The sequence below is a fragment of the Chelonia mydas genome, chromosome 9 (genome assembly GCF_015237465.2).
Source record: "Chelonia mydas isolate rCheMyd1 chromosome 9, rCheMyd1.pri.v2, whole genome shotgun sequence".
NCBI classification, from domain to species: Eukaryota; Metazoa; Chordata; order Testudines; family Cheloniidae; genus Chelonia; species Chelonia mydas.
In genome coordinates this window covers 10,929,780-10,953,866 of record NC_057855.1, presented here as the reverse complement: position 1 = coordinate 10,953,866, position 24,087 = coordinate 10,929,780, and positions in this window count along the sequence as shown.

Here is a 24,087-nt window from a genome sequence, read left to right as displayed (position 1 = left end):
CCCTACAGAAGCACCTGATGCAGGAAGCATGGCCAGGGCTGACAGTGGTCTGTTGATTCCTCACTGCCAGTGACACTGAAGATGAATTGTAGGAGGCAGGACTGCCAGAGTCTTGTGCTGCAGGGCTGACAGTGTCAGCAGCCCCTCAATGTGGGAAATGGAAGCTGCCTATGCTCAGATCTTTCAGTGGCCTTAGTGCCAGCTCAGGGATGGAACCTCTACTCCATGATTTCTCTCTTCCTCACTGTCTCTGCCTTTTTAATTTCATTCAAGGCCCTGCATCTCTTTTTCCACAGATGCACAGACGGTGGGTTTTCAGAGTCAGGGGACCATCAATTCAAATGTACACATTAAAGCGCAAATTTACTAATGGCCTCCACCAATTAATAAGCACTAATTCATTAAATGCTGGGAGATAGCAGGAGCAAAAAAATGCCCGATTCGCAGATAAACTGACTTAAAGCTAATTAGATCTGCCAAGCAGCCAAAAACGTGTGTCGCCAACTGGGAAGGGGTTCACTCCAATTAGATGTGGAGATCAGTTTAAAGAAGAAAAGCTTTTATTGAAGGATTAGGAGACTGGCCTGTTATACGTATTTGCTTTTCAACCAGAATTGAGAGCAAAACTTTGCTGGTGTCATGTGGCATTTATTCATTATAACTTACTCTGTACCTGATTCTGAATAACTTACTGAGACAAATACAAGTAGATTTAGAACACCATGGAGCTAGGCCTCAATTCAGCAAAGCATTTAAACCTGTGCTCAAGACCATCCTTGTTCAGCAAAGCACTTAAGTATGTGCTTAACTCCCATTGACTTCAGTAAGAATTGATCATGGGCTTTAGATTAAGGATGTGTTTTCCTAAATAGGGATGCTTTCCTGACTCTGTGTCTTATGTGGGACTAGCAAACAGGAAATGCTGTTTTTTTGCATTCACTTAGTAGCTAAATTTAAGAGGTATTATAGTATTTACTGGATTTTCTGTTAATAATTGTAAGAATTAATTCTCTAGATATAACTTATTTCTAAGGCCCGATTTGAATTGTGGGATGATGGTCAAAAAATTTTGGCTGAGTTGCAGACAAGCCATGCAAAATTTCAGAAAAGTAAGAATGGATCTTATTATTTGTGGTAATAAAGTCTATTATTATTTTCCCATGATTTTCCGCTTTCATCCACCTGGGGCTGACAGCGAGAACCTGGGGCTGAGAGCAGCACCTGGGGCTGACACGGCTCCCCCTCTCAGCCCCACACAAGGCAGGGCTTCTGTTGTCAAAACTGCAGTGGAAGCCTAATATTGTGGAATCCGGGGCCTTACTTATTTCTGTATTAGAATTATGGGTCTGTATTATTAATCTTTGTCCTTTCTGTATTTCTCTATTTCTCTCTTGAATAGCCTATGCCATTTACATAGTGAAGGATAACTAAAGGTGTTGTTCACAACAACTTAAGGAAAAGTTAGTGAAACAGTATATTATTATGATGAATTAATTATTGTATTGTGGTAGCATGTAGGGACCCCAATCATAGACCAGGAGCCCATTGTGCTAGGTGTTGTACAAACAGAACAAAAAGACAGTCCTGGCCCAGAGGAGCTTGCAATCTATTTCAGAAGTAATATGTAACCCCACAAGTTGTGTAATAAAAGTGATACCTTTTTAGGCATTTTTGTAGATTATAAACTCTTTGAGAGAGATGCTGCAGGCCACATTCTCTGTTGCTCTGCACCTTGTGTGGTCATTTATGCTGTATTGCCAACCTCAAGGGGAAAAAAAAAACATGAGTCAGATCCTCCAAAATCTCAAGATGGGCCCAAAATATCATAATTTTTTAAAAAAATAATCAAACCATGTGTTTCAGCCTGTCTTTTGACTTTTTAATCCCCCTCTATTCCTCTGGCAGCATATGTGGGATAATTTCAGATTCAAAAGTCAATCTTTAATGAACACAACAATGCTTGCCTCTCCTTGGCTGCTCAGATGGAGATTCCACTTACCCTCTCCTCACCCCTGAGCTAGGAAATGGAGGGCAGCATCCCTATTACTGTCTTCACCCAGCAGCAACACTTCGCTGCCTCTTGCTTTACTGGGACTTCTCTATTTGGGATGCTTCAGTGCTTCCCCCTCCCACTGACCCAGGGCCAAACCTGCAGGCAGGGCTCAGTGGCAGGGCAGGTCTATCTCTTCAGCTCTCACACACAGCTCTGCCTGTGTGCCTAGCCTGAAAATCACAGGATCAGAGGAGCTTCTTATAGCATCACAATGGCTCCTCCTGCAGGCACCAAAATTCTATGACCCCTAGTCAGTTCACATGAGGGGACTCCACTGCCCCCAGGCTGGGGGAGCTGCCATCCAATCCTGTCATCTCCCTCTTGCACCCAACATCTCCCTGCACCCCATTCCCCTGCAATACCTAAATCTGTTTCCACTGCTCCTCACAATTCCCTGTGTCCTGTCTAGCTCCCTTAGGGTGACCAGATGTCCCGTTATTATTGGGACTGTCCTGATCTTAGGGGCTTGTCTTATATATGCAACTAACCCCCACCAGAAAAAAGGGGCCTGTTTTTTCAAATTTGCTATCTGGTCACCCTAAGCCAGTGGTGGGCAACCTGCGGCCCCTCAGGGTAATCCGCTGGTGGGCCGTGAGACAGTTTGTTTACATTGGCCAGAAATGGCGAACCGCAGCCATTGGGAGCTGCGGGCAGCCGTGCCTGTGGATGGTCAGTGTAAACAAATTGTCTCGTGGCCCACCAGTGGATTACCCTGATGGGCTGCAGGTTGCCCATCACTGCCCTAAACCCCCCGAACAAGGGACCGGTGGCCATTTTGCCTGTGCACATGAATTCAGTCTCACTGAAAACAATGGGAGGTGGCCGCCAACTTTATTAAGGACAGCCTCAGTTCCCCATGCAGAGCGACTGTAGGGAAATGGTAGCCATCTTGCTGGCTTCAGCCCCATTGACAGTAATAGGAGAGAATGGCCATTTTGAATAAGGGAAAATTCAAGAGTTGGGGCCTTTCATCATGTTTTCATGAGACAGGTAAAAAACCCACCCTCAAATCACTAGAGCTGAAATAAAATCATGAGCGTTGGCAATACTGTTTACAACCGTGCAGGTGGGTGTACAGTGCTCCAAGTCAGAATGGCAGTTTTATACCCACTTTGTATTGGTATAAATGGCTACACACCATACAGGGCAACAGAGTATCAATACCAATGTCTTACTATGTTGGTACAGCACCTCACACAATGGGGCTCTGATCTGGTCTCAGGCACTACTACAGTGCAAATTCATGGCAATCACAGAGGTTGACTAGTGAAAAAAAGGGAGGAAATTCCATTTGTTTGGGGAATGAGAGTTCCCTTTTGACCAAAGTGAAGGACAGTCTGGTGACAACTACATGTGAATATACAGCCAGATCCTTCAGTCATTACTCTGGCAAAACTCTGAGAGTCCTAATTTCAGAGGTGCTGAGCATCCATTGCTCCAGGTGAAATGAGTGGGAGCTGTGTGTTCTCAGCCATTCTGCAATTTAAATCCCAGTTGAGTTCAATAGACATTTTGCCCGAGCAAAGGCTTCGGGATCACATCCCTCCTTTGTCACCTCTTATAAGATGGCAGCTTTTAGGGGATATAAAACCATTAACTGACTATACCTCTGTCCTTGGAGCTAAGCTCACATCACTCTCTGGGATGGACTTTCTCTCATTAGCCTTTTACATTGTTTCTTTTAACAGGACCCAAAGAAAGAACAAGTTTCTACTATGCTGTAAATCCAGGTAATCATGCAGTATTTTCCAACATTAAGTGTTAGTGACAACCTAGTAATGCTCTCTGTGGTATTTATATAGGTGTGTGTGTATATTTAGCTATTTTTAATGACAGCTTCCTCTCTATGCCAGTAAAATGCTGATACAAACTTCTGTGGTTTAAGCCACACTGAATCTGACTATTGTTGGACAGTAGATATACTTATCTCCATTATATACATGGAGAAGCCAAGGCACAAAGAGGTTACAGAGCTAGCACAAAGAGGTTACAGAGCTTACCCAAAGCCTCAGAAAGAGTCAGTTGTGCAATGAGAACTCAGGAATTCCTATGTCTTACTCCTGTGACCAGACCACTAGTCCAAATTGCTCTATAGCAAACAATATGCTCATGTATCAGTGCTGGTGCTATAAAGGGGGTGCAGTCTGTGTTGTAGTCATACAGTCATAAAGGATCTCCAAAGTGGAGTCCAATGTTTTAATTGTCTTTTAACACACTTGCCCTACAATCAGAGGTCAAAATACTAAGTTTGAATTAAGCAACATTTTGCCTTCAAACATGACTTCATAAATTAAGTTAATTCAATTTTAAGCGAATCAGTTCATGGTTAGCATTAATAGGAATTTTGACTTCAAATTCTCACAAATAAGCTGGAGAGGATAAAGGTTGGACAATTATTTTTACGACTGGCTGCCCATTCAATTTATGTTCCTCTAATAGGATTGTTCAGTGAGTACTCTATCAAAAATCGGCTAAGCTCATTCCACTGTGCAAGAAAGGAGACAAAAAGCCCAAAACAACTTATTTAACCACTTGCATTATTACTGGTTCTATCTAAGCTGAGTACTAAAGACATTTATTTTAGCTGCAGTACTGCGGAGATGACTTCAGTGTGAGTTTTGTCTGAGGAAGGCCTGCAGAATCAGGCTCCTAATCTTGATTTGGGCCCCAACTCAGCATAGCATTTAAGCATGTGCTTAAGTCCCACTGACTTCAATGATTAAACACATGCCCAAGTACTTTGTTAAATAGGGAGTGATTTAAGCACATGATTAAAGTTAAGCACGTGCTTCTGTTTTCTGAATTGGGGGGTTTAAACCCAAAAGACCACGTACTCAGCTGGTGTAAATCATTGTTACTCCATTTATTTCGGTGGCGTTACAATGACTTACAACAGATGAACATTTATGCAAATGCTCTTTATATGGTAATGCACAAATGTTTGTAATCTGGAAAAGACATTTGGGGCGGTCTACCCTAGCCTTTCAAAATGTGTTAACTTCTTGCGTTAAATGGCAATCAGGTAAACACATCTAGTGTAGACAAACCCTTAGGGTCAAATCCAGATTAGTGGGATGGATGCAAGTAAGCCTCCAGTTATGGGAGGACTGGAAGAATTAAGAAAAAAAGTTGTTTTAACTTTATTTGAGTTTACCGTAAAATACAGTGACTTCAGTTTGTAACACGCTGCTGTGGTTTAAAATTTTTATTAGAGTTAAAAAATGCATGGAATGTTTATAATTGTTTTTTAATGAGATTTTTTATTTGGCTGAATGTTAGTTACATATTGTATGATACTATAATGCTGACTCCACTTCATTCCCAAATCTGCCCTGGAATAAAATACTCTGTCATGATGGAGAATTTTCTTGATCAACTTTTTCAAAGCAAATAAATTAAATGAATGGAGGAGATAAATTGCCCCAGTCTATTCCACACATCAGGGGACAAACTGTCTCAGTTTATTTGCAGAAATGTGGGTGAATCTAATTACACATACAAATATACAATGTGTGTGCACAAGTACCTGATTTGTGCAGGGGAAGTTCTGGATAGGTAAGGAATGCAGGATCAGGCCTGAAGCATAAACAGATTTCAAACCTTAAAGAATCTAACACAAAAGCCCAATTAGCAATAAAGTAGCTCGATAAACCATTATTACAAAATTCACTTTGATACTTTCTGGAACAGTCTAAAAACTGTTAGCAGCTACTGTTCTTTATGATTTTCCACCTAACCAATCAGGTTTCAGAGTAACAGCCGTGTTAGTCTGTATTCGCAAAAAGAAAAGGAGTACTTGTGGCATCTTAGAGACTAACCAATTTATTTGAGCATGAGCTTTCGTGAGCTACAGCTCACTTCATCGGATGAGCTCACGAAAGCTGTAGCTCACGAAAGCTCATGCTCAAATAAATTGGTTAGTCTCTAAGGTGCCGCAAGTACTCCTTTTCTTCTAACCAGTCAGATAACTTCAGTGCTTCCCAGTGAAGATTCCAAGAGAACAGTTTGGAGAGAATGTATAATCATAATACCTGCACCCCAGCATAAGGTAACATTGATTTCCATAGATACCTTTAATTGACATGCCAATCAAATCCTTCTGACATTTTATATCAAGGTACCTAAATAGGCTTACATTTAAAAGATAAAAAGATATGTACAATATTTTGATTTGTTGGTTTATTAAGAAAAACACTGCATTCTCACTACTTAGTTTTTCATGCTGTTAAACTAATTTACTTGCAGTTTAGAATAATCAGTCAATAGCTTGAAACTAACACTATTTCCTTACTAGTTTTTTTTAGCTTTTACTAATGGGGGGCACACACTGGTTTGCTGCTGTAGGATCTGTAAAGAGTTCAAAGATACTGGCATTCATCTTTCATAGCAAGAAGAGCACAGAAGCATTTGCTTTGAAAATGAAAACACATAAGCCCAAATCCTGAAATCTCTATTGAGTCTTTGCTCAGTCTTTATGTGGGCCGAACCTCCATTGACTTCCCATAAAAGGACCCTCTCACTGAGTGTATCCCAGTCCAGCCCAGTTTTGTGTAGTGATGATCTGGGTCCACAGGAAGTGCAGGGTCATCTGTATGAAGATGCTGTATCTCTTCACAGGCTCTGGTACTCCCTGTGAGTTTTGCCCTGACCGTGTGGTTCATTTACAAGCTATGGTGACAAGACTACCTGAGGCACCCACTACTGCACGCCTTTTAAAAAGGCTCCAGTTAGGTCATATTAATATCCCTGAAGATTAGCAGTGGACTAAATGCGTGCGCACCTTATACCCTCCTACCCCAGGCTCATCCACTACCCATATGTACATTCAAGGATGGTGTAGTGCAAGTGATGGCTTCCCTGACACAACTGGGGCCTGATCCAGGCCACCTCTGTGTGTGGCTCTGTGGGATAACATTTTGCTGTCAGTAAGGACTTCAGGACTTTATAAAGAATTATATACATAGAGCTGGTCAGACAATGAATTTTCTGTTCCACAAAAAAATCCAAATTTTGGTGGGAAAAATGTCCCATATCAGAACAAAAAGCTGAAATATTTTGCAAAATGAAACTTAAAAAATTGTTGCAGGTCATTGAAATTTTTTGGATACATTTAAAACATTTTATTTCAACTTTGACTCTTTTTTAATTTTTAAAAACTTCTATATAGAAGAATTAAGTACATTTTGAAATAAAAAAATTAAACTTTGTTCCAAAAATCAAAACCTTTTTTCAAAATTTTTTAAATGAAATTTCATCCAAATGAAAATGATTTTTAAAAAAAAAATTGATTTTGTCAAAATGGCATTTTCCAGTGGGAAACTATTTCGGTGAAACTTTTTCAATCAATTCTAATTACATGGGCCTTGCAAATGTTTGACTAATTTTTTCCTTTTAATTGCCAGTTACATTCAGCTGGACTTAATCCTCCAGAAATATGGTTTAATAACCAGTTGGTTTTATTTAATACAACAGCTTTATTTAGCCTATATATATGTGTGTATAAATATATACAAAAAGTTTATTTAAAAGCTGACCAATTTTTAGTTGTTTGTCATTCTTGAATTACTTTGTAACTTAATAGGCAAACACACTCTCAGTTTTTCCTTTAGTAAGTGAACCAAACCCTGAGACCTTTACTCATCTTTAGCTCACCCTTCCCAGAGTTTAAACTGAGTCAAAGCCAACATTGAAAACAGTGTCAGCATTTATCCCAAAGTGAATTGCAGAGTTATTTTAATGCATTTTTGTTTCAAATAATTTTTTTTTACACGCAACCATTGAATTTTGGTTACAAATGTAAACAGCACCTTCCGGGTTTGTAATCTCAAATCAGTAACCGTATTTTAGTTTAGTATCAAATATTACCAGTGGGGATCCCAAACACTTCATTTCATGCATTCCCAAAATGCCCATCAAGTCCAGTGGCAGTTTGGTGAGCACAGGGAATGAAGCATTGGGGCCAAATAGAGAACAGTTCAAAGAAAACTGTCAAATCTTGGTTCTTGGGCCTGATTCTCCTCTTAAATCCGGAGTAAATCCACTCAAGTCAGCAGAGTGACACAGCTGTGAAACTGTTGTGAGAGAAGAGTAAGGTCCTGTGGCCCTAGTTATGAGTTCCTCCTCCTCCATCCCTGTGCTAAGAGGGGCAAAGAATCCTTACAGGCCTTTTGGGGTCCTGCCTGCCCCTTGGTGTAAATTAGATCTGTCTTAGAGGTGCTCTAATTTATACTCTGCTTCCCGTAGCTCTCTGTGTGCTGTGGGAAGCAAAGAATAGCCAGAGCTCTGTGTGCTTTGCCTTTCCCCCTCTTTTTGCCAACATATTTTCTCTCCATCTTGCCACGCTCCCTACATCAAGAGAGGAGACTCCCTGTGCTGTGACACCTGGGGCCGGTTGCACATTCTTTATGGCCCATTTCTCCTGCCAAAGTGGTATGAAGAGGCTATAGGACGGGAGATTTGGTGCCCATGGTTACAGGTTTCCCTTGCAATATCTACTAACATCACACAAATAGTGCAAGAAAAGAGAAAAAAAATCTCCGTGGGAAAAGAACATTTAAAAGCTGTTAATCGAAAGAATCACTGGGGAGGGAGAAAAGATGGAGGAGATCGGCCTCTCTGAAAATGAATTATTTAAAAGACAAAGCATTTTCTTCTTTGCAGTTATTCAGCACAAAAGAGCTGAAGGCAAATTCTGTGGTTTATTACATGTCTATGGGAATATTTCATATATGTTCATTCTAATTTACTGGAACTGTGCAAAACAGTCTCCTCCCTTCCTTCCCTTCTCCTCCTTCTCTTTCTGTGTAAATAATTTTTTTTGCAGACTTAGTGACCAGGCTGTTAAAGGAGACTAGTGCTAGTTAGAACCAGACACTATGAAGCATTCCTAGACATGTATTAAACAGAGAGTGCTAGTCATGTCAAACTGTGAGAGCAGCAAATTTATTATCCAAGGTAGGGTTGGAATTCAGGAGCCCTTGCTTCTATTTGTAGCTCTGCCACTGACTCCTGAGGTCTCTTCCAGTCCTAATCTTCTGTGATTCTATGACTAGTCTGATTTTGGGTAAGTCACCTCCCATCTCTGTTTCTCTGTTTTCCCTTCCACCTTTTGTCTTGTCTATATAGATTGCAAGCTCTTCAGGGCAGGAACTGTCTCTTACTATACATTTATAGAGCGCTTAGCACCATGGGACCCTGATCTCAGCTGGGGCTCTAAGCACTACCGTAAGGCATGGAATAAAAAACAGTAATAACTCAGTACCCAGAGGGAAAGGGTCACTGTAGTTGCCTATGACTGAGCGCAGTATCAATAAAAGAAAAGGAGTACTTGTGGCACCTTAGAAACTAACCAATTTATTTGAGCATAAGCTTTCGTGAGCTACAGCTCACTTCATCGGATGCAACTCAATGTTTATCTTGATTAATAGAGCAGAGTCTGTCAGAGACTGGTTGACCCCATAGAGCTTTCATAAAGGTGTTTCCATGAGATTGTGGGAAGAGGGTAGCACACTGTGGAATCTCAGACATGTATACATAGGTTCCCCCCTTTATCCACCCACAGAGGCAGAGGAGTTTGAGCCCAGAGGAGTAAGTAACCCAAAGCCTGAGTAAAGCAGCTTTTGTCGAATGTTATAGTTGCAGAAACCTTCACGCTTAGACTGTGAATCCTCTTTGCAAGATGGTTTTTCTTTGCAATCTCATAAAATGAGATCTCTGAAGATATTTCTGAGGTGTTGTTTCCACATCGTAGGGATATGAACATGAGATAGATTGCACCCAAAGCAAGAATCATACCTCGAGATCAACAAGCCATATTCCGACTCTGTTTCCACTTGAGGAGAGCAAGCTCTGGTTTCTCTCCCAGTACTGAAGGGTAGGGATGGATATACCGAGTAAGGTTAGAGCCAGAATGATCGCAACAGAAGGTAGTCATTCATTCATTGGGGTTCTTGTGGGCATTCACATAGCCATAGAGCTGAAAATCAAACCACACTTTGAAAAGTACATTGCACTGACGTGTCTCTCTGGTTCTTGAAATGTAGTCCTGAAAAATCAAATTAAGAAACTGGGGACTTACACTTAAACAATAGGTGATTTTTCTTTTCTTTACACTGAGTGGTTGTGAGTTTGTTTCTTTGAAACTGCAGGTGTCAGCTGCATTTATGTTTCTGTTATGAGGCAGTTGCTAACTAGGATCATAGCATAGGGATGGAAAGGATTTACTGGATCATCCAGTCCAAGCCCCCTGCACAGTTATCTTTGATAATCATAAGAAGCTGCCGCTGTTATATAAGGAACTAAAAAAGGTTTTACCGAGTCCGTAGTTCAGGACGTCAGCAGGTTTGCAATATCAGTTATATGGGAAAGTCTTTTGCAGTTAACTATCTTTGGATGTTTTGAATTTTGTTAAATCGTTTTAGTGACTAGGAAGCCGTGTGATTTTTTGTTTTGTTTTGTTTTTTTTGTTAATGATGGGGAAAATGACGATTGTTGGCTTGATTGCTTTGACTCACGGGGAAGGGCTGTATGTTCTACAGCCCTTAATTCCATCAAGATTTAAAATCTTTAAGACTAAGATGGTCAATGATGCTGGCAGCTGAGTAAATAGGAAAATTACATTGAAATTATTTCCTAATGATTTAGTTGGAAATGTTTGCTTTAATTTTCACAAGGGACCCAACTTGTCAATATAAAGGATCCCCATAGGGAAGCCTGTTCTGAAATGGGATTGGTTAAAAGATAAAGAATGATTTATAATATTCCTAGTGGGTCCATGCAGCTTTATAGATACAAGCTTAAATCTTCTGTTTCTTTGCAAAGGGAATATAATCTGAGCTTCATCTAAATACATTACAATGCATTCAGTTGGCACAAATGAAACTACTATGTAAGTGGACGAGAAAGTATTTGCATCTTCCTATTCATTTGCCTCTGAGCCTCTTCTGCAAAGATTGTAAATGGTGCCAACTTCATCCCAGCTCTGTATATTCATCTCAGGCTCTGCACCCTTGCCTAGAATGACGATTTTAAGGATATCACTATTCTGGTACCAGTGCAACTAGAGCTCAGAGGAGGTCTAGATGATGTGGTGGTGAAAACTGTGGCACACTCTACACTCGAGGGCCAACCATAGGTGGAACTGGTGTTGCTGGCCCAGTTCTAGTACAAAGGAAGGAGACTTTCCTAAAATCCTGTGTAGATGTAACCTGGGAGTGAATCTGTGTTCTCGCCATCTCATGCACCATCATCAGTGATAAAGGATGTGTGGACCAGACACCCTCAGTGACACCTGTGAAGCTTCCATAACTTCAATGAGGTATAGCCAGTTGAAAGTTAGCATACAACTCTGTTGATAATGGGCAAGGTGGAATAGAATCCAGTTCACTCTCTTAACTGTGTTGGCTCTGTAATAAAAGAATAATTTTTGTCACTGAAATAAGTGACTCTGAATACCCAACAGAAACAGATCTGTTGAGTGAGAAGGTGACATTTTTACATAATTAGCTTTTAGAGTAAAACCGCACTTAAATATACTTTTGTAGAGGTTTGAATGTGAAACTAGTAGTGACATGTCAAACTAGTAATGATGAATTGGTGAAAAGTGGCCTATGGGACTATTAGTGCTTCTTTGGAAAGATGTGCAAGAATGAGATGTAATGCTACTATAGAGCAGAGGTGCACAGACCATGCTCTGCAGAATATTTTGCCAAATGATCAGGTTTTAGAATAGATGACATTAGAGTTGCTCACCACATTCTCTCCACTTTGTGGCTCTGTTTCCTCTCTTCAGCACACCACCCTCATTCCTGTGAAAGTAACACACAAACTGAGATGCATGCAGTCATCTGGCCTAAAGAATGTAGAGTGCCTTCCCAAACTGCTTAGGCCAGACCAGGGCTTAGTGAGACCCTTGTTGAGTCCTCTCAGCGGGACACCAGGCAGCACAGACTGTGTGTTTAGTTAGTCTGGGAGCTGGAGAGCCAAACATAAACTACATAGTCCATCTGTGTGGCCTGAATAAAAAATTCCCTTTTACATTCATTATAATAGTCCTGTCTCTTATTTAATGCAAGGAACACTACAGAGAATATTGAGTTTGCATAATTTAAAGTAAGGAGTAACATGCTTAATGTTTAAATGATGAAAAAATTCAACATAAAGCAGCACAGAGCCCTCAGTATTTAATTCACTTGCATGCGGTATGTAATCTATCTAGCTTGTTTCATCTCGCAAGGCACCCTATGAGCACTGATCAATTAAGCTTCACCATATCCCTGTGAGATGGGTAAATGCAGGGCCAGATTTAGGGACAGGCAACCCAGGCAACTGCCGGGGGTGCCAGCCTTGGGGGGCGCCGGGTTCAGGATGCTGTTTTTGTTGTAAGCGATAAAAGGGAAAAATAGAATGTTTGAAGTAACATGGTTGAGGTATTCTGTATGTGGATTCATTTTTCACTAACTTCATAGAATGTTCTGGACCTTTGTAGAATCTCATGGAACCTTCCAGACTTTCTGAGAACTACATTTTTCTTGAACCTCCCAGACTGTAGTCAGCCATGCCCAAGCAGGTATATAAGGGGTGGGGCTTCGCCAGTCAGTCAGTGAGATATAAGAAAAAACTGAAGTGAAGTGAGAGCCCAGCTGCGATAGTGTGAACCTAGTTTTATTGTGTAATTGTGAAAGTGTACTTGTGTTTTAAGACTTGAAGAGTATAAGTAGCAACTAATAAAGGACATATTTAATAAAATGCCAGAGATATCTGTAAAACCCCTATCTTTGCGGAGAAGTTTACCTGTGGCAGCACTGTGCGGGGCTTTGGTACACGCAGGGCTCAGCTCCTCCTGGCCAGCACCTCAGGTTGGTGAACTGAGCGCTCCAACCAGGGGCGGGTTCTCTGCACAGCGCTGGGAGCTAGACGTGCCCCACCGGGGGCGGGGGGATATGGAGGAGCAGCGGGGCTGGCGGGGAGGGGGGGTGAAGGGGCAAAGCAGAGACAGGACAGCGAGAGGGGGAGCACGTAAAGAGCTGATGGGTGGACTGCAGAGGTGACATGTAACCGGCCGCTGCCTGGTGCCTGCCCACACTCACCAGCCACCACAGCTTGAAGTGCGCACCCAGCGCCTGCTGGAAACAGGCCGGGGGATAGGGCCCTACTGACCGAGAACTGGCACGGAGCAGGGGTTGCACTGATGGACCAGCAGGGTGAGCGGCCCTTTCCCGCACGCTGCATCTTTGCTCCGCCACCAGCCTTGCATACCCACTACCATCATCGGCCACTGAACTCCCCCACTCACCGTAGGTAGGTAGGCAGCTGGCAAGCAGGGATCCAGCCAGCAGCAGTACCCACCAGTACTGATGAGGTGGGAGACAGAAAATACAGGACAATTTGCCCGTTTTTAAGAAAAAGTCAGAACACCTGCAGGAGGGCTTAAATACGGGACCGTCCCTTTAAAACAGGACATCTGGTCACCCTATCTTAAGCATTAAGTGTTAAGGGTTAGAATAACGCCTAGAAGTTAGCAATATGCATCTTGTGATAAATAGGCAAACCACAAATGAACAGATGGCAACATCTTGGGGGCTTTTTTCAATAAGAGCTAATTGCCCTGATGTATCAAAAAGGAAAGGGACTCACGCAAATGACTGGTCTATCTGTTGGAAATGTAATTACAGTCAACTGGAATACCACATATGGACATCCAGAAACCTCAAATGGGCTCCTGGAATACCAAATATGAATTAGGAGCTGAGACTTGATCAGATATGGTCCTGGATGTGGGTGGAATACAAAAAGGGGTATAAAAGGCTGTCAAATCCATCCTTTGATGGGATATCAGGAATTACCAAATGGCAGAAGCCTGCGGATGAACAAACCCTTGTGTGGTGCTCTCTACTTACTTTTTCTTCTATCTTTGCTGTTACCAGTCTCCATAAGGTTGTAAGTATGTCAACATTGGGGGATTGGTTTATCTTATGCCAGCCTAAGACTGTAAGTGTGCATGATCCAGGGGGTATATTGTTATATGTGCCTGCATGGGCAGCGGGTATCATAGGCAAGGGTAGGCTGTGCCTTCCCAAACAGCCTAGTGTGGCCCCGCCCATGCTCCTCCCCCAGGCCAGGCCCCCTCCTGCGTTCCCAGAGTGCTCTGCCTTGGCTGGCCTGGGCTGGCTGGCCTGCCTCCTGCAGGGCATCAGGGCGGCTGGTGCTGGGGCTGCGCCACCCAAAGCAGGGGGCTGGCTGCGCCGCCCGGGGCCGGGACCACTGCCGCCCGGCGCACCGGGGCTGGGAGCGCTGCCACCCGGCGCACCGTGGCCTGGAGTTGTGTTTGTGTTGGGACTATTTTTCATACCTCTCCTACTGCACAGAGAAGAAGCAAGGTCTTGTGGTTAAGGCACAGGACTAGGGTTAAGAAGAGCTGAATTCTAGTCCCAACTTTGCCACAAACTTCCCGTGTGACTGTGGGCAAGTCACTTAGGCTCTGTCTACACTAGAGACCTTACAGCAGCATAGCTGTACTGTTACAGCTGTGCCACTCTAAGGTCTCCCGTGTAGCCATTTTGTGCCGGCGGGAGAGAGCTCTCCTGCTAGCATAATTAAACCACCCTCAACGAATACTGTTCACTATGTTGGCAGGAGAGCATCTCCTGACAATGTAGCACTGTCCACACGGGCACTTTTGTTGGTGAACGTTATGTCGGTCAGAGGGGTGTTTTTTCACACCCCCGACTAACAAAAGTTTTACTGACAAAAGTGCTAGTGTGGACACAGCTTCAGATTATGAGCTCTACTATGTATTTGCACAACACCTGGCAGAGGGGGGACCCAGTCTCAATGGAGCCTCTAAGTACTACTGCAATACAAATAATACAGGACTGACAGGCCTGCCGACAGCAATTCCGGTCCCCAGGGCCAGGGCCGTCCCTAGCGGAGTGCGGGGCCCAGGGCGGAAGTGAGGACTCCGTCACTTCCAGGACCGACCCATCACTTCTGAGACCGACTGCACAGACCAATCGCACTGGCCTATGGGGGCCCCCCAAAGAACGGTGCCTGCAACGGTCGTCCTGATTCATCATACCCTAGGGACAGCTCTGCCCGGCCAGGGCCCTCTAGAAAGGTCCACCTGACATTTGGGCGGTGCTGCGCCTATGCTGGCTGGTGCCCAGGGAGCTGCTGCTGGCAGTGAGCTGCTTCCGGCATGGTCAGGGCTTCCACATGCCTTCCTGACTGCCTTCGCCGCTGCCAGAGCTACGCCCCGTGCACCTAGGAGCCCTGCGGCCTGCCTGGGCGATTTGAAAGGGCCCCGGGCTCCTGGCCGCAAGGCTCTTTTAAATTGCCCGGGCCCCTGGGCAACTGCCTCCTTTGTCCCCCGCATTGGTGGGCCTGAGGACTGATGTTGCAATATTAAGGCCCATGCTGTGTGTCCCATTGGAAAGCTGTGAATTTACCCTTTCCAGTAAAGCTCATGCCTTGATCCTGAGGAGTCACAGCAGAGCAGACCTGACACTTGTCACTGGTACAGGACTGAATATTGAGCTAGCATATTTTGGTGCTGCAAAACTGCATCTTCAAAAAAGGTTAGGTCTAGATGTATCTTTCTCAAGCCTAGCTGCATTGTCCTTAAGACCTTCCCGCAAAAAATAAAAATAAAGCCATGCTCCAGAACAGTACCAATGAGGCAGTGAGATCTTGTGCTAAACCTGCCTGTTACTGCTTATCATTGGCTCTGCAGGATCCCAGACACAAAACAGAGCTTTACATTTGCTGCCTTGGCTCATAGCTTCATGCCAGTTTTCCTAACCTTGTTTTCAAGCTTGAGCAGGTTTTTGTCTAAATTCTAATGGAAGCACTAAATCATCTTGCTATGAAAATGAGCAGCATGTTTGGGCTATGGGAGATAATTAGTACTCTACTCCCCTGTTTCAAATGAGCACACTGGGCTGAGCTCCCTAGCTAAGTGGAACGTTTCACTCACTGTAGCTCTCAATGTTCCTTCTAGTAAACATCCATTCTGAGAGTTGTTCAGCATTGGTGCTATCCTGGTTATTCACTCATTGGGATTGATATTTATAAACAATTATATTTATAAGTAATATCTAAGCTAAACATGCAGGTGATCCCTCTTGTACGGAAGGAGGGCTTATTCTCATACTGAATTGAAGAACTATTGGGTCTGATGCTCCAGTGCTTTGCACCTTACGTCTTCATTTACTCCTGTACAACGTGATTGTACAATGCTTCTGAACATGTTACATCTGCTTTGCACAGGTGGAGATGGGGACCTGAAGTGAAAATCAGTGGAGAATCTGCCCCATTGGTCTAGACTATGAACCCTTTTTCCTGGCTTCTTTGTGCCACTCTGGCAGCCGAAATTTACTGAAAAGTTGGTGTAGGAATTCCTGTGAATTCCCTTTAGTAATGGGAATATCTGGATGGCATAAAGCCAGAGCGGTATCACATTGCCAGCTCTTCCCAGCATGTGATATAGGGGGCCTGGTTTGGGAGTGGGGGCACTGCTGAAGCACCTCTCTGCTTCGGTTATTTCCTGCTACAAGAATAATCCTTAGGGGCTGTGGCCAGCCTGTCATGAATTACAGCAGCATTTAGAATGCTCTAAATTACTCCTGGGAACCATACCAGTATCAGCAGGATCCAGAATTTAGGGTCCACAAGGCGGTGTACAGCCCCTTTCCTTCTCCCTGAGCTACACTGATCACAGTCAGAATCATGGCCATACAAAAGCCAAGTGTAAGAATTTACAATTCCTTTCTGGTGAGTTTTTCTTTTCAACCCTATTTATAAGAATATAACTTTGATTGGGGAAAAAATGGTTACTGGGCTGATTGGCTGTTGCAGTTAGTCCTTGTCTGGAGAGTCCATTTCAATGCTATAATTCAAAGAGGGAGAGTCCGAACATTTTAGCCAAAGAGAAGAGAATTTAAAAAAAAAAAAAAAAGAATGAGGTTTTCTAATCTCAGCAAGTGTTTGAAGTCAGGATGAATTTAGTTAAGCTAAATGAAAACTGTGAGTGAAGAAAGCATAATTTGGACAGCGAGAGGAATTTTTTTTCTTAATTATGCTCTAGACTCTTCTCTCTAATGGATTCTCTCCACCCTGCAATGCTTCCTGGCCTGCACAGAATGTTCTGCAGCTGAATCAGGAGTGAGCTACCCACTAGAGCTGTGCGAATACCTCATTTTTCTGTTTGCTGGCTGAACTGCAAAAGTTGAAAAAAATTGTTTTGGGGTTGAATGAAACATTTTCTTCTATCTGAAACAAAATCTTTTGTTTCGCTTTCTGGGTTTTTTAAACACTTTAAATGTTCTTAAATAAAATTTAGGGACATTCCAAAATCTCTTTCCAGAACAAAAAGTTGAACCATTTCAACATTTCTGGAGAAAACAAAATTCTTTTTGACTGAAACAAGCCACCAAAATCAACCCAAATTCATGAATTGCTTTGATCGACCTGAATCTGCGTTTTAGGGAAAAAAAGGCTTTGCACAAACAATTTGCCCAGCTCTTCTACCCCACTGTTTTGCCTGTTTGCCTGTTTGCTAGTGTGGGTGGGGGTGGGAGTATTTTGACAAGTGAGCTATCTTGCAATATTAAAATATAGGGATGAGATTAATCTGCTGTCAGTTAATTCTTTCCTATGCTCAGTTCTTGAGATGAGATTTCTTATAACTGCTCATACTCACCCCCACTAAACTATGATCCCAGTAGCAATTGCTGCTTCTGAGGATTCTGGGGATGACAGACTGGGAGTTATGAACATAAGAATGGCCATACTGGGTCAGATCAAAGGTCCACCTAGCTCAGTATCCTGTCTTCCAGTATTGGCCAATGCCAGGTGCCCCACAGTGAATGAAGAGAACAGGTAATCATCAAGTGATCCATCCACTGTCGCCCATTCCCAGCTTCTGGCAAATGGAGGCTAGGGGCACCATCCCTGCCCATCCTGGCTAATAGCCATTGATGGACCTATCCTCCATGAACATATCTAGTTCTTTTTTGAACCCTGTTATAGTCTTGGTCTTGACAACATCCTCTGGCAAGGAGTTCCACAGGTTGACTGTGCATTGTGTGAAAAAATACTTCCTTGTTTGTTTTAAACCTGCTGCCTGTTAATTTCATTTGGTGACCCCTAGTTCTTGTGTTATGAGGAGTAAATAACACTTCCTTATTTACTTTCTCTATACCACTCATGATTTTATAGACCTCAATCGTATCCCCCCTTAGTCGCCTCTTTTCTAAGATGAAAAGTCCCAGTCTTAATCTCTCCTTATATGGAAGCCATTCCATACCCCTAATCATTTTTGTTGCCCTTTTATGTACCTTTTCCAATTCCAATATATCTTTTTTGAGATGGGGCGACCACATCTGCACGTAGTATTCAAGACTTGGGCATACCATGGATTTATATCGAGGCAATATGATATTTTCTGATTTAAATGATAGGTTACAACAGTGGTCTCCAACCTTTTTACACCCAAGATCACTTTTTGAATTTAAGGGCAACACAGGATCTGCCCTGCCCTTTCCCCGAAATCCCACCCTGTTCACTCCATCCCGCCTCTCTCCATTGCTCACTCTGCCCCACCTTCACTCATTTTCACTGGGCTGGAAGAGGGGGTTGGGGTTCAGGATGGGGTATGGGCTCTGGGCTGGGGCCGAGGGGTTCTCAGTGTGGGAGGGGACTCTCGGCTGAGCCTGGGGCAGGGGGTTGGGGTGCAAGGGGGGTGAGGGGTGTGGGCTCTGGGAGGGAGTCTGGGTGCAGAAGGGGGCTCTGGGCTAGGGTAGAGTGTTGGGGTGCAGGATGGGGCATGGGGTGCTGGCTCTGGGAGGAGAGTCAGGGCTGGGGCAGGGGGTTGGGGTGCAGGAGGGGGTTCAGGATGCTGGCTCTGAGGGAGGGCAGGGCTGGGCAGGGGCTTGGGGTGCAGGAAAGGGTATGGGGTGCTGGCTCTGGGAGGGGGCTCAGGGCCGGGGTTTGGGGTGCGGCCTCCCGCCAGGCAGCACTTACCTCGGGCAGCTCCTGGTTGGCGGTACAGCGGGGCTAAGGCAGGCTCCCTGCCTGCCCCGGCCCCATGCCACTCCCAGAAGGAACCAACACGCCCCTGCGGCCTCAGAGGTGTGGGGGGACGTGCCTCCCAAGTCCGCGCGTTGGCCGTCTCTGCAGGCACCGCCCCCGCAGCTCTCACTGGCCACAGTTGACTGTTCCCGGCCAACGGGAGCTGCAGGGGCAGTGCTTGCAGGCAGGAGCAGCGTGCAGAGACCCCTGCCCACCCCACCCCCCGGCTCATGGGGGCTTGCTGGCTGCTTCCGGAAGCAGTGTGGGGTTGGGGCAGGCAGGGAGCCTGCCTTAGCGGCAGCCCCACTACACCACCAGAGATCTCGATTGACTGGGAGAGTCTCTAGGGTCGACCAGTCAATCGCGGTCGACTGGTTGGTGACCACTTGGGTTACAAACTACAGTTAGCAGTTCTACAATTTCACATTTGAGTTCCTTCAGAACTCTTGGGTGAATACTATTTTGTCCTGGTGACTATGATATGCAACTATCATAGAAGAATAGCTCCCATCATAAGGACAAGGCACTGGAGAAGCTACCTGTTGCGTCTGTCCTTTACTCAACGGTAATAATATGAAGAAACCATATGGGCACAGTTGGGTCCTGAATAACCCTGTTTACTAAATACACACAAAGATGCAAGACTTAGCTGCGTATGTGTTCATGCTTTGAGTGATTTCTGGAGGCTTCTAAAACATAGAATAGTTGTGAGCACCACTAGAGACTCAAACTATTTACAGGTATAATATCCTATTTGAGTGATTGCACATGTCTGCCATAGATCTGTGCACGTTCTACTGTAGGTCCGTGCACAGGTGTCAGAGAACTCTCTCCCTTACACCTGTGCACGGACCTACAGTACAATGTGCACCCACTGGGTTGGCTTTAGTGCCCCTCTGCCATTGTGCACCACTGCATGCAGGTATAAGAGGGTGAAGCTGTCCCCGTCCCTCCTCAGTTCCTTCGTGCCACCGGTGATGGTTGTTGGAGTGCTTCAGTCTTGTTATAGCCAGTTCTTCTCTCACTCCTTGCCATATACCTTGTTTTTTCTGTGGAAGTTAGTCAAGTAAAGTGTATTATAGATAAGAGTTAGTATTAAGTTTCAAGGTCTTCTTTGACCAAATTCAGATTTCAGTACCAGGACTGGTACTAGAGCCCTGCCTCTCTTTCTGGGGTTTAAACCCTGCTGGTTGTATAGTAAGCTGAGTCTGCAAAAAATCTTACAAGTTGGTGGACTTTCTGGCCTCGGCGGTGCCTTCCAGAGTGATTCTGCTGATTAATGTAGCCATTCTCGTTACAGCACTGTGGCAGACCCCCTTTTCCCTCCCTCCCACAGCAAAACAGGTGGAGAGGAGGTGATACGTCCCTTCTAAATGGTTTGATCATCTGTATTCTCATCCTCCCGGGCTCCTTCGTAGTGGCAGCAGCTAATGAGAAGGAGAGGAAGGGACATCAGGCATTGAGACCTAAGAGAATAAAAGAGGCTAGACTTGTTTGGCTGTAAACTTTATTCTACGGGAAGTCTGCAGCTCAGAGTTGCAAACCAGGAAGCACACTTAAGTCACTATGACTTCACTCTCTGGAAGAACATGATGAAGTTTAAGGGCAGGTTACCAGATGATTGCAAACAGGAATTCAGTGGTGGAGGAAGGCAAGCTGATGGCCATAACAGCTGTCCAGGATAGCTTGGATACAGCAGACACAGCAGCTTGAACCATTGCATCTGCCATAATTATGAGAAGGTGTTCTGTGTCTGCACTTCTCTGGTCTCCCTGCAGAGGTTCAACAGACCAGCCAAGACCTCCCATTTAAAGGTCCTTACCTCTTTCCAGACAAGACAGACGACAGGCCTCATAGCCTAAAATATCCCAGGGAGACACTAAAGTCAGTTGGAATCTATACACCAGGGACAAAAAGAGAGCAGTTTCAGCCGCAGCAGTCCTACAGACATCAGGGCTTTGTTCCACTCTCCCAGGACCAACCAAGAAACAAAGGCAGAGTTTACAGGACCACCCTCCTCTTCTGCATCAGCAGGTTCATCTTTTCCAGCCACTTCATCCAAACACGCATTTCGATGAGTTGTTCAAGGACAGTTTACCAGTTCCACCTGTTTCTACACCTTTGTTTACCAGTTGCTTCTCTCACTTCCTAAATGCTGGGTTCCACATAACATCAGACCAGTGGGTCTTAAGCATGGTGAATGTGGGATATCTTCCTCGTCCCTGTCCCTCTTCAGGAACCATTCTCATGAAACTGTCCTTCAGCAGGAGATCCACGACCCACCCTCCTTCCCCTCTCTATCAAAGTCTATCTGGTAAGTAGGAATTTAGGGAGTTGGGGGCAGCTCCACCCTCTTATACCTGCATGCAGTGGCACATGATGGCAGAGGGTGCTCGGTCTGCCCCAGTGGGTACTGCTGAGGGAAAATGTTCTCTGACAATTGTGCACAGGGCACTTGCACACCTACCGTGCAATGGACATGTGCAACATACCTCAAAGAAGAACAGTTACAGAAAGGTTTATTCCCACTCTTACCCTGCCTCCATAGAGATTGTTCCTATCTATAAACACCTAGTTATAGGCAACAAGGCAAGGATAAAGAAAATCGATGTGGAGTTGCTGTTCCAGGGTCTCATTCTGGGTGAAATGCACTGCCTGTGCAGATAGCCAAAGTTGCAGTACTTGAGTGGGGCTTAAGTAGTGTGTAGTCCTTGTGCTGGCTCTCTGCAGAGGCGTCGTTCGCTCGTGCCAGTAGGGAGCTCTAAAGCAGGAGCAACAGAACCCCTTTGCTCAGCCCAGCAAAGTACTCGAGGGGTTCTATGAAAAATGCCCTTAGTTCACAAGTGCACAAGCAGCTAAGTCAAACCAGGGTCCCCAGCTAAAATTCTGACTTAGCGCCACCACTGTGGCGAAGCCAAGAGTGGTATTAGAGGATATTAAATATTTATTTGGGGATTTTGATGATGTTAAGCGTTTTTTCCTTTGGAAACTCCTATCCCAGTGATCATAAACAAGAAACAGGACTAGGATGAACAGATGGCTTGGCAGATGGTGTCTTGCTCCTTTTTTAACCAGGCTTTTGTAGAATGTGGGAACCTCAGTGTTTGTCTGACCTTGTATGTTCTTATGCGTGCTTTTAGTTTTTAATCAGTGAGTTCTGTTTAATGATGATGCTTTTTATTTTTGCCATTTCTAGAGGTTCCTGATGCTTCAGTATTTGCATCCTTATTCCTCTCTGAAACAACCTTGAGTGACATAAAGCATTTTTTATTAAATGGGACTTTTGCAATATACTTCAGTGGGTGTGGGACCTGGCCCTATAACAAGATTTTAGAATGATTTCTAATGTTTTTCCGCTTACCTTTTGGCTTCCCCTTTCTATCTCTTGACACAGTTCACTAAATGCCCACTAGTAGTTATAGTTTCATTGAGATTTAGAAACAAATTCAGAGGTGAGTGAGTCCAAGGGTGTTTAAGCTGGTGCAACTTCCACCATCTTGTATGCCCCTCATGGTATAATTTACATTCTTTTTGACATCCCTCTGCATTGGGCTCAAAATTTCACATTTGCTTACAACTTGGGTGTGTTCGGCGCCTGTCTAATCCAGGTAGGGATCTGCTTTGTAAACTGAAATATTTCAGTAATTTAAGGTGAATTTCTTTCTATTCTATTTTGTTCTCTCTAGGTTCTTATTTTGCCGTCCTCACTGTAATATCTGAGTGCCTTCTGGTAGCTCCTTAAGCAGTGCAACATCTCTCATCTTCTCCAGGTGGGAAATTGCATTTGCAGCGTAGTGCTGTGTTTTGTTTTGGGTAGGGTTTGTAGATTTGGTAGGTTGTGTTTTAAATTACAAAACTTTTATTCTGGTTCTTAAACCCAGGGACAGGCTACTAACAGATCTGCCCAGCTTAACTTTTCCTTATGCTTAATACAAAGTGTCTCTCAGCAGAGTATAATTGCAGTGGAATTGTTCTAAGAGTACCTGTGGATCCTCTTCACACACAATCTGGAATGGCTCCATGGGCTTCCAGTTTAGTCATCCCAGAATGGACATAAGATAGTCTGTACTAAATTTCTGCTTAATATCTGACAGTGCCAAAGAGAAATTCTGTGCTTGTCCCTTAGCTGCTTTATGCTGCATGCAGTCGGAAAGGCAAAGAGCTGTAGCCTTTTATTTTATTTAAAGTGAATTTAGTGATGTTGTATTACACCACCATGGGTTTGGTTCCCGTTGCTACAGTTTCAAGCACCACAGAGTGAAAATTGCCTCTGGTGCTTTTCTCAAATTTGGAGATGCTAGGAACATACAAAGTCCAAGGATAGTGACCATAGACACAATCACAAGTACAAAGTCTTGTCCATATTATACATTTTAATAAAGCAATGAGCAAAGTTACAATTACCCATGCATATAGAAATCCTATAAAAACCTATGCAATAATTATAACTAGTCGTACTCACATCCTCAAAGGTATTCTAGGGTCCAATGGACCTCTCAATAGACTATCATTGCTAGAGGGATGGTTCCTGCTGGGGTTTCCTGTTGGATCTTGGGTCTTCTCACTTTTACCCAACCAGGGAACCCTCTTTTATATTGTAATTCTGACTACAGCTAACACCTTATGCATATGGTTTTCCCTTTTTTTCTTCTCTGAACTTCCACACCCCATGAATATTGGGGTGCCCCATTTTTCATAGGTTGTTCTTAGTTTATCTTATTCTCATTATCATCTATGCAGAACATGTACCCTGCAGTCAAGACAGACATTCAAAGATGTTACAATCAGGTGTCTTGCGGTCTTGGACAATACATTGCAGTCTATTGCAATCCATTTTTCTATAACTTCACCTACCGGCACATCTTATGCCAACAAGGTCACAAAATTACTGCATAGGGTTAATCCTAGGTCACCCACTCATGTCAAGCATTCTTAAGCCTATGGCCTAGTATGGCTAAACTAGCATC